The sequence below is a fragment of the Dama dama genome, chromosome 12 (assembly GCF_033118175.1).
Source record: "Dama dama isolate Ldn47 chromosome 12, ASM3311817v1, whole genome shotgun sequence".
Classification (NCBI taxonomy): domain Eukaryota; kingdom Metazoa; phylum Chordata; class Mammalia; order Artiodactyla; family Cervidae; genus Dama; species Dama dama.
In genome coordinates, this window is record NC_083692.1 from 92,154,376 (window position 1) to 92,165,786 (window position 11,411).

General features: G+C 41.0%; 1 pseudogene; it reads right to left on the bottom strand.

The window, feature by feature from the left end:
- Positions 1-4,747: 4,747 nt before the first annotated feature.
- LOC133067451 (protein BEX3-like) lies at positions 4,748-7,086 on the bottom strand (annotated as a pseudogene).
- Between the last annotated feature and the right edge of the window lie 4,325 nt (positions 7,087-11,411).

Genomic DNA, 11,411 nt, shown 5'->3' on the forward strand with positions numbered 1-11,411 from the left:
TCAGCAGATCCTTTACCCTCTGGTTTCCAGGGGAAGCTGCAGCCCATGTTCTCTGTGAGGCCAACATACTGGAAGCAGGTGGGAAGGGGGGGAGAAGAGTGAGGTTGAATAATTATTTCCTGAGCTCATCGCCTCTGGTTCATTAAAAATAGGCTCTATCCTTCTCCTAATGCCTCAGCCCCTGTCAGCTGGTCAAGACAGAATTGGACTGGGGCTGGTGAGAGCTGGAAAAGAGCAACTCCTGCGGATAGCATTGTCACAGCCGCCTTGTTCCTGAAAGTGAGTAGAACTGAGGTATCTGTTGCTTTGAGAGAGTATCAGACTTGCTTACCATCAGCTTTTTGTCTGGGGTGGATCAGATGTCTGCAATCTCAGCCAAATTATGCTTCACAATATAATCAGACACTTAACACTCAGCTTTCTCTACTCCTTCATTACACCTGGGCTTTCCCCAGGCCTCCCCCATCTTTGATTTTTTAGATTTAAATGGAACCCCAAGCAGACAGAACTATTCTGTTCTACTGGTTTATGACATATAGGCTTCATGGTTCACATGTGAACCTACCTTTTATTAATTCATTTATTCTTATGATGCAGTAAACACCTATGAAATCACCAGTTGATTCTGAAACTGGACCACTGACAATAACTTAAATCTGCATCTGTGCTCCTCCACCATCTTAGCACCTTAACCGCAGAAGATAATCACTGTCCTAAAATGCATGTTTATCTTACATATATGCAGCAGGATAAATGTTTTATTATGTATATGTATGTGTGTGTGTATATATATATATGGCTTCATAAAACAAGTATTACGAACTACAGGTAACTTGGTGACTACTGGGACCTGTTTTTTTTTTTTTTTTTTAATGTAACATTGCATTGCTGAGATCCATCCATTGTTGTCAGTGGTTACAGTTCATTGATTATTACTGCTGTGTACCATTCCACTAGTTATTTATTCTCAAGTTCATGAGTATTTTAATCTTTTTTTCTTTTTGCTTTTATAAGTAGTGCTGCAATGAACTTCAGACTTCCCTAGTAGCTCAGATGGTAAAGAGTCGGCCTGCAATGCAGGAGACCAGGGTTCCATCCCTGGGTCAGGAAGATCCCCTGGAGAAGGAAATAGCAACCCACTGCAATATTCTTGCCTAGGAAATCCCATAGACAGAGAAGCCTGGTGGGCTACAAGTCCTAGGGTCTCAAAGAGTCGGACATGACTTAGCAGTTAAACAACAAAAATGAACTTCCTTACACACATCTCCTGATATATCTGTATAAGAGTTTCTTTTGGGTTATAGAAGTGATCCACATGCAGTATACCAATGTTCATGTTTACAAAATAATTTTACATTATTTTTTAAAGTGCTTGTGCTTGTATATACTTGCGCTAGTAATATATAAGAAATCCTCCTTATCCTTTCAACTATTGGTTCTGTCACATTGTTGAATTTTGCAGATTAAATGAATGAAAAATGATATCTCTTTGTAGTCTTGATTTCTGTTGCAAAATTCAGACTCAAATTGAAGAAAGTAGGGAAAACCACTAGACCATTCAGGTATGACCTAAATCAATCCCTTATGATTATACAGTGGAAGTGACAAACAGATTCAAGGGATTAGATCTGAGAGACAGAGTGCCTGAAGAACTATGGTCGGAGGTTCGTCATTTTGTACAGGAGGCAGTGATCAAGACCATCCCCAAGAAGAAGATATGTAAAAGGCAAAATGGTTGTCTGAGGAGGCCTTACAAATAGCTGAGAAAAGAAGAGAAGGAAAGGGGAAAAGGAAAGATATACCCATCTGAATGCAGACTTTCAAAGAATAGCAAGGAGAGATAAAAAAGCCTTCCTCAGTGATCAGTGCAAAGGAATAGAGGAAAACAATAGAATGGGAAAGACTAGAGATCTTTTCAAGAAAATTAGAGATACCAAAGGAATATTTCATGCAAAGATGGGCACGGTAAAGGACAGAAATGGTAAGGACCTAACAGAAGCAGAAGATACTAAGAAGAGGTGGCAAGAATACACAGAAGAACTGTACAAAAAAGATCTTCGTGACCCAGATAACCACAATGGTGTGATCACTCACCTAGAGCCAGACATCCTGGAATGTGAAGTCCAGTGGGCCTTAGGAAGCATCACTATGAACAAAGCTAGTGGAGGTGATGGCATTCCAATTGAGCTATTTCAAATCCTCAAAGATGATGCTGTGAAAGTGCTGCACTCAATATGCCAGCAAATTTGGAAAACTCAGCAGTGGCCACAGGACTGGAAAAGGTCAGTTTTCATTTCAATCCCAAAGAAAGGCAATGCCAAAGAATGTTCAAACTAATGCACAATTGCAGTCATTTCACACGCTAGCAAAGTAATGCACAAAATTCTCCAAGCTAGGCTTCAACAGTTCGTGAACCAAGAACTTCGAGATGTTCAAACTGGATTTAGAAAAGGCAGAGGAACCAAAAATCAAGTTGCCAACATCCGTTGGACGATCAAAAAAGCGAGAGAGTTCCAGAAAAACGTCTACTTCCGCTTTATTGACTGTGCCAAAGCATTTGACTGTGTGGATCATAATAAACTGTGGAAAAGTCTTAAAAGAGTTGGGAATACCAAACACCTTACCGGCCTCCTGAGAAATCTGTATGCAGGTCAAGAAGCAACAGTTAGAACGGGACATGGAACAATGGACTGGTTCCAAATTGGGAAAGGAGTACGTCAAGGCTGTATATTGTCACCCTGCTTATTTAACTTATATGCAGAGTACATCATTTGAAATGCTGGGCTGGATGAAGCACAAGCTGGAATCAAGATTGCTGGTAGAAATATCAATAACCTAAGATATGCGGATGACACCACCCTTATGGCCAAAAGTGAAGAGGAACTAAAGAGCCTCTTGATGAAAATGAAAGAGGAGAATGAAAAAGCTGGTTTAAAACTCAGCATTCAAAAAACTAAGATCATGGCATCTGGTCCCATCACTTCATGGGAAATAGATGGGGAAACATTGGAAACAGTGACAGACTACTTTCTTGGGCTCCAAAATCACTGCAGATGGTGACTGCAGCCATGAAATTCAAACACGCTTGCTCCTTGAAAGAAAAGCTATGACCAACCTAGACAGCACATTAAAAAGCAGAGACATTACTTTGTCAACAAAGGTCCATCTAGTCAAGGCTGTGGTTTTCCCAGTAGTCATGTATGGATGTGAGAGTTGGACTATAAAGAAAGCTGAGCGCTGAAGAATTGATACTTTTGAACTGTGGTGTTGGAGAAGACTCTTAAGCGTCCCTTGGACTGCAAGGAGATTCAACCAGTCCATCCTAAAGGAAGTCAGTCCTGAATATTCATTGGAAGGACAAACTGCAATACTTTGGCCACCTCATGTGAAGAGCTGACTCATTGGAAAAGACCCTGATTCTGGGAAAGATTGAGGGCAGGAGGAGAATGGATCAACAGAGGATGAGATGGTTGGATGGCATCACTGACTCGATGGACATGAGTTTGAGCAAGCTCCGGGAATTGGTGATGGACAGGGAAGACTGGCACGCTGCAGTGTATGGGGTCGCAAAGAGTCAGGCATGACTGAGTGACTTAACTGAACTGAGTTACTAATGAGATTAAGCGTCTTATTGGATGTGTTTTGACTATATTTTGTAGTCTGTGTAATGCCTATCGAGGTCTTTTGCTCATTTTGTTTATTTTTTATCACTGAACTATAATTGACATGCAGCATCACATCAGTTTCAGGTGTGCAGCATAGTGATTGGACGTTTGTGTACACTGTGAAAAGATCACCACAGGAAGTCTGGCTACCCTCTGTCATCATTCTAATTTGCAGTGTGTTCAGGGATTGACACTATAGAATTTTCTAGGTATGAATACCAGGTATCCTCATTTTTAAGCTTGAAAAAACTAGCACAAATTCTGTCTTTTTTTGTATGGCCACAGAATTCACATTTCATCAAGACATCATATGGAAGTGGCTCCTTAATCAGATTTCTTTTAAATAACAGAAAATCCATTTTCTTTTCCTATAGAAACCTGGTGGATTTTGCCCAACTTGCGTTTTCCTTTAAGGTAGACACAATGGCACAACAAAGGACTTACAAGGAGTAAAACGGAAGGTCCCAAATGTTGTTTCCTACTACACAGGGAGCGCTATCTAGACAGAGGAGGGTCCACCCTGATGCTCCTGGAGCTTATTTTTCAGAGTCCTTCACTTTCAGGGGCCCTTTGTAAAGCCTTGGTTGGGGCCCTAATGCTTTTTAATTCATGATTTTATAGTCTTTTTCTTTCCTGCCCCTCTCCATCCCTCTCTCCCCCCTCCATCCCTCCCGCCCTCCCTCCCTCACCATGTGGCATGTGGAATCTTAAGTTCCCCAACCAGGGATTGAACCCACACCCCCTGAAGTGGAAGCAGAACCCACATCCCACTGAAGTGGAAGCAGAACCCACATCCCACTGAACCACCAGGGAAGTCCCTTTATTCTTTTTCTTTTTTTGCTTTTTAATTACTTTATTAACTATACATTTTTCCATGCAAATGGGTGAAACTTCATTGTTGACAGAAACTTAGACTGGGTGCCAAGGCAATCTGCAATTAGAAGCTGGTAACACAGAACCCACCCGTTGAAATTACATAAGGTTCACAGCAAACAGATCAGTAAAGGCATTATCAGGAAAATGCAGGGAAAAACAGAACCACAGTGGAAATTACAGTATTAATCTCATGGAGATGGCAGGAGTCAAGGCATAAGGCAAAATTTGTCATGATGGTCATGGTGATTAGAGAGCTCCCCCATAAGGATGTGCAGACAATTCCTCAACTGCAGCTTCCTAAGCTTTCTCCTGATTTCTCTCATCTCCTCCATGAATATTTCCATATCGTCTCCCTCTCCACCCATCCCATCATTGACCTGCCTATTGGGTATGACCCATTGGAAATTAGGGGCAAGTCAGCGAGCCTGTCCCTGTCTATGATTTCTTTCTGGCTGGTGGCCTTCGCCCCCTCCCAAAGGGTGGTCTTCCTCTCCGTTCTGCACAGGTTGCTCCATTTCTTCATTTTCCTGGGCCTATCCTTGCTGTCTCCTGCTCCTTCCGATCCTCACCATGAGTGCGCACTTAGTTCCTTGCAGGAACTCAGGGATGATTTCCCGTCGTTCTGAGTTGCTTTCCTGCCTTCCCTCTGTTCTTTTTCTTAAAGAGAGATTTCCAAACTGTTTAAACTTAAGTATGCACAAAGCCTGGGTTTGCCTGTGAACATGGAAGTGTGAAAATATATGTGAAGCTTAAATCATTTTATACTGGGCAACCTCTTGGTGCTGGGCCAAGCGCTGGAAGAAACCCTAGGCCACACTCAAAACTAGGCCTGGAAAGTGCTGGACTAACTTGGGTTCAGAAATCAAAATAAATGACTCCAACTTGGAAGACACCCTGTGTTGTTTTATGTTGTGTTAGCTTCTTCCTCCTTTCTTTCATTCTCACTAGCCTTTGCTGAACATTCAGTACAAAAATATTCAGCATTGAAATAACACAGTTACTTTTAACAAACAATTTCTTTCTTACAGGCTTTTTGAAAAGTGCTAAGATAACATTTCATGCAGATTTAATCCTAAATTAATCTATGAAATGGGTTAGTGCTGGGCACATTTAAGCATTCAGTTTTGTCTTAGAGTCAGAACATGTTACAGTTCTCCCTTACTGGTCTGTCTCAATTTCTGCTCCAATTCATTTCTGAACTCTGAGTCAAAAAAGCCCAGGAAGGACCTTAATCAAATCACACATCAGGCTAGAATAGTGATTTTAGTGATTTGGACATCTGGCCACTTGGAACTGAAAAAAGGCTGCCAACTCACTTGACAAAAGCTACTGAACATCTGTCAGCATGAAAATAGCTCTCCTAAGTGACCCTGAATCAGATTTCTATAGCCAACCTCACAATGAAAGGGCATCTCTTCTTCTCCTATTATTCAGATAAATTGGTGCCATCCAAAATATCCTACCAGGATTCCACCAACAATGCCCTCTAAAGTATTTTGTGATGCAAGTGCAAATGGTGTTAACCCATTGTCCCTTTCAGCTGTACTTCCCTGCTATGTGACGTTGACAAGGGTGATATTAAAATTGTTGAGCCACACATGTGGCTCAGGCACTAAAGCAGGGTCTTGGAGAGTCTAGGTAGAGATCTTGGGAAGAGAGTTCCAGGGAAGGGAGGAGGGGAACATGAAGGTGGGAGGCACACCCAGGAAAACCATTGCTTCACAAATGCTGTGGAGGAATTTCAGTATTTTACCATGCTATATGGCAATACCAATGTGCTCAGCTAAACCTGCCTTGGACATAGGTACAAAATTTTAAAGATGATGGCCACACTGTGCCTCCAAATATACCACAGAAAGATGGAGAAAGATCTGAGCCATGGGCTAGCTTCAATAGGGAAACATGTAGGGGGAAGTTTCAGACTCTGTGAGGCAGTGTTATTAGTTGGAGTGGAAGTACACTTAATAATCTCTTTCTCTGTACATGACTACATTCTGTGTTGCACTCAAGCCAGACAGGGAGCAGTCTTGCTCTCGGACTTGAACTGTAGAGTACCCTACAATCACACACACACATTTATCTAGGAAATGTGCACCTCTGTCACTCGAGATCCAGTGCTGGGTGTTGACATAGGAAACCCTAACCTCTAAACATCTGCATTCGTGGCTAGCACCTTCCAGGCGCTGGGAAACACCTTTCACACGGCCTGACCCGTGACCTCAAAACAAAAGACAACTGTGTCCAGATGCTGAGCAGATGCATGGGTTCTGCCACTGCCAGCTTCAGAGAGGGACACTTGCTTTTGAGTGCAGGGGGATTTAAGTGGCTGAAACGCTTAGGTGAGAGAAAAGACACATTAATTAACTTGTCAAATCCTTCCTGTCAGCATGAAGGCAATAGACTCTTATACTAAGAGGTATTGTTTCCCAGTGGTTCTTAGTATCCATTTTCTTAACTTCTCTTCCATGTTCAGTTGAGTTCCATTTCCTGGTTCACAAGCTTGTGTAGTATTTGCAACAGTTGCACATGGTGCCTTAGGAACATTTTGGAGTATTAATTAATCATATTACTCTTATATATATATGCCTATATAGATTTATGCAGATACATTTATCTGGACATACATGTGGCAATGTGTTGCTAGTTCTTTACACTGGCAACCAGATGAATATAAAATGCCATAATTACAAATAGTTGGTTGTCTTTATAAAATACTTATAAGATTTAATTAAAATTTCAAAAGGTTAAATTAAAATTTTCAACATTATTTAAATGGATTGAAATGTTTAGTGGTTATCAATTATGATTTTCATTCCACCTTTTAAGTTTAATACATAATTTTGAATATTTTAGAAGAGAAACTTTTGAAAAATATATGAAAAATATGAGTTTTTACATTTAATATATATTGTCAAAGTATATTAGAATTTCCATCTGCCTACAATGACATTCTAGTTTTTACTTATTTAGATTACTGTCAGTAGAACACAAGAAATATTAAAGTGTTGATTATAACAGCTCTTTAGAAATTTTACTAAGATATAAAATCAAGAAAAACAAATTTTATGGGCTGAACTATAATTTTTTATGAATTGCATATGTTTTTTATTTCATTACTCATCCATATCCCAGCAGTGGAATAGCAATAATAAAGTAGTAATCAGGGTTAATTTTGTTTTGAACTTTTAATTTTTTATTGGGGTATAGCCATTTAACAATGTTGTGATAGTTTCAAGTGAACAGCAAAGGTACTCAGCTGTACATAATACAGTGTTAGTTGTTTTTGATATTTTACATTTTACCTGACTTCAACTCATATAAAAACCAAGACTTTTTACATATTTTGCCATTTTGTCACTCTTGTCAGAGTGGAAAAGATCACATTTTAGTTACTCATTTATTTGCTTCCCTTGTAACTTTACATAAACAGTGTGTGAGTCTCCATTTGCACTCTTCCCCTCCGGCCTCACAAATGATAATCATGGCCCCAGTAAAAAGGTTTTAGAAACTATCTTGAGGTATTTTAAAGTCCCTGAAGTGTGATGAAACTTTGAGGAGTCTGTCAATAGAGAGCATTTGACTTCTGCTTCCCTCTTTTTTGGGGGCTTCCTTGGTAGCTCAGACAGTAAAAAATCCTCTAGTAGGTTGGAGACCTGGGATCAATCCCTGGGTTGGGAAGATCCCTTGGAGAAAGAAGGGCATGGCAATCCACTCCAGTATTCTTGCCTGGAGAATTCTGGACAGAGGAGCCTGGTGGGCTACAGTCCATGGGATCGCAAAGAGTTGGACACGACTGAGTGACTTTCACTTCCCTCTTCCTACTAAGTGCTTGAGCTGGGACAAACCTCTAGACTTTTCTGTCTCACTTCCTCCTCCTGGTGAATCAGATGCCATCTCAGCCACAGAGGAGCAAGATGTCACCCATCCAGTGGGATGGGCGCGTCAAGCCACAGTTGCGGTACTAGTCCACAAGGACAAAGTTTTGCATGTTTTGTAAAAAAAAAAAAGAAAGATTATCACTTGAAGAATTTGAAGTACTTCAAATTTGAAGTACTACAAAGCATTTGAAGTACTTCATAACTGAGCTATTTGTAAGGATTAATTTATCTTAGCTAATATTGCATATGTTTTGGAAATCATGGTAAAGACACCTAGAATCATAATAGTCTTTCAGTGGCAAATGTCATATTACGTTTTTAGGGCATTACGTCAATTTAGTATTTCACGTATTATTAATAATGCCTCGTTACATAGAATTATTACTAAACTGGCAATTAAGTGAATGTGAAGGATCCATATGCTAAACTGCTCATAACATTTCAATTATGAATTTCAAATCAGATGTCTTCTCGTGTACATTCACACCACTGATGAACAATTACTTTGCCAGGACCACCCAAATGAACTCTGCTTTGTAGCAAGTGATACTGATGTAAAGTCATTTCACACATTTTCCTGAATTTAAGAAAATTAGAAATGGAAGCAGACAAAGCAACCAGTGCTTTCTCTTGGTGGTAGTAAACCATTTGTTAATCCTGTAATTAGCTCTTTCTTGAATGTGTAAATCCTTTGTCGTGCCTTTTTAAAAAATTTACCATCTTAGCCATTTTAATAGTTATTTTTATTTATTTGTTTGGCTGTGCTGGGTCTGCAGCATGTGGGACCTTTGGTCTTCATTGTGGCGTACTGAATCTAGTTCCCTGACCGGGGATTGAACCTAGGGCTCCTGCATTGTAAGTCTTAGCCACTGGACCACCAGGGGAGTCCCTTGGGGTGCCATTTATGCATCTTGATGGACTGAAAAGTTGTTTTCTTGTTCTCTGATTTACAATTTCCTTCCCTAAAGAATAAAACCAACAAACAATAGTGAGTCCATTTTTTTTTTTTAGTTTTACCAGTTTATTGCTACCAATCCATCTCCCTCTACCCTCATGCATGCATGCTCAGTCATGTAACCCCATGGACTGCAGCCTGCCAGGCTCCTGTCCATAGACTTTTCCAGGCAAGAACACTGCCGTGTGTTGCCATTTCCTTTTCCAAGTCCATTGTTTTTAGCTGTATGTTTTACACTCACTTTTGTCCCTAACTGACTGTGTTTTGTTTTTTATGAGTCTTAGTGGTGTAGGATCCAAGTCAGGTATTTCTACTGGGGGGCTATCCTTGAACACAAAACCCAATGATGCTTTAAAGAAGAGGTTGGTCCACACACTTCCAGAGTGAGGCTATATTGACCAAAAAAGTATGAGTGATTTCAGCATCGCAGCGGGGAAGGTCATCTGGATTCATTCCTCCCTGTCCTCCTATGGGAGAGGATAGTAGAGACCTCAGTCACAGCCTGATTTGAGGGCCTCTTCCAAGAACTGGAGGTCGATTACTCTAGGTATTAGCATAGTAGATAGGAATTTACCCTCTGACTTCCTTCATACACCCTACTGTTGTACAGTTTCATAAGGCAAATATACTTCAGGTCTCTTCCATCCTGAATTACACTGGTAGGAACAAAATGGGTAAAGTCAGCTGGCTCTTAGGCCCCTTCTCACCTGGAATCTTACTGGTGGCTCTGTGATTCAAGGTCAGTGCGCCTGGTGCAGCGCATTTGAAAATGATCTGATTCTAAGCCAAATAATGGTTTTACCAGGATATCAATGTATTAATTTACAATTAGAATTTCACTGGCCTTGAAAACAAGACTATTTGGTCTCCTGGTCAGAGCACACCTTACTCTGTTTCTAGAACCTAGGGAAGCTTAACACACAGCCAAAAGATTGTATTCATTCAAAAAACATTTACAGAACCTCAATAAAGTACTAAACACTGAAGATTCAAATCTCTGTTCCCAAAGGATTGAGAAGAATTGAGTAAGAGTGGTGTAGGGTTTCCATATTGTGTGCTCAAAATACAACGAAAATAGAAGGGGTATGCTCCTTTGCTGGGGTGAAGGTGGACGATGAAAACTGGTTTACCTGGGAAGGGGTTGGTCAAGAAGGTCTGAATTAAACTTCGCTGGTGGTCCAGTGGTTAAGAATCCACCTGCCAATGCAGGGGACTCAGTTTCCTTTACTGGCCTGGGAAGATTTCACAGGCTGTGGGCAGCTAAGCCCACGTGGCCACAGCTATGGAGCCCACGCACGTAGAGCCTGTGCTCTGCAACAAGAGAAGCTGTTGCAATGAAGCCTGCACACCACAAGAGAGAACAGCCCCTGCTCACTGCAACTAGAGAAAGCCTGCGAGCAGCAGCAAAGACCCGGGGCAGCCATCAATAAGCTTATTAATTAAGAAAAGAGATAGTGGGAAATTTCCAGATATACTAAAAAAGAAAAGATCAGAACATATGAAGGCTATGAAGAACAAAGGGCACTTGCCTGGTGAAGACAGAAGGGATAACATATACAAAGGCAAAGAGAGAAGAAATAGCAGTACACACTGAGGGGCGTGTGGATATTTCATACTGACCTGACCCCAGAGGGTACAGAAGCAGCCTGTGAGGCTGCGGGGGACGCTCAGGAAGCCTCATGGAGTGCTGTCTGCGCCTCACTCAGAGAAGGAAATTTATCCGTGAATGCTAGGATCTATGAAAAAACTATGCTGTTGGCCCAAATTCTTTACCACGCTGTGTGTCCACATTCTTTACCATGTGAGTGTGCAGTTCTTACCAAATAAAGATATAAAGTAAATTTCTCTACTTCTTGACTTTGGGTTTGGCCAGGTGTCTGATTTTCAGTTCAGTTGCTCAGTGGTGTCGGACTCTCTGCGACCCCAAGAACTGTAGCACACCAGGCCTCCCTGTCCATCGCCAGCTCCCGAAGTTTACTCAAACTCATGTCCATTGAGTTGGTGATGCCATCGAATCATCTCATCCTCTGTCGTCCC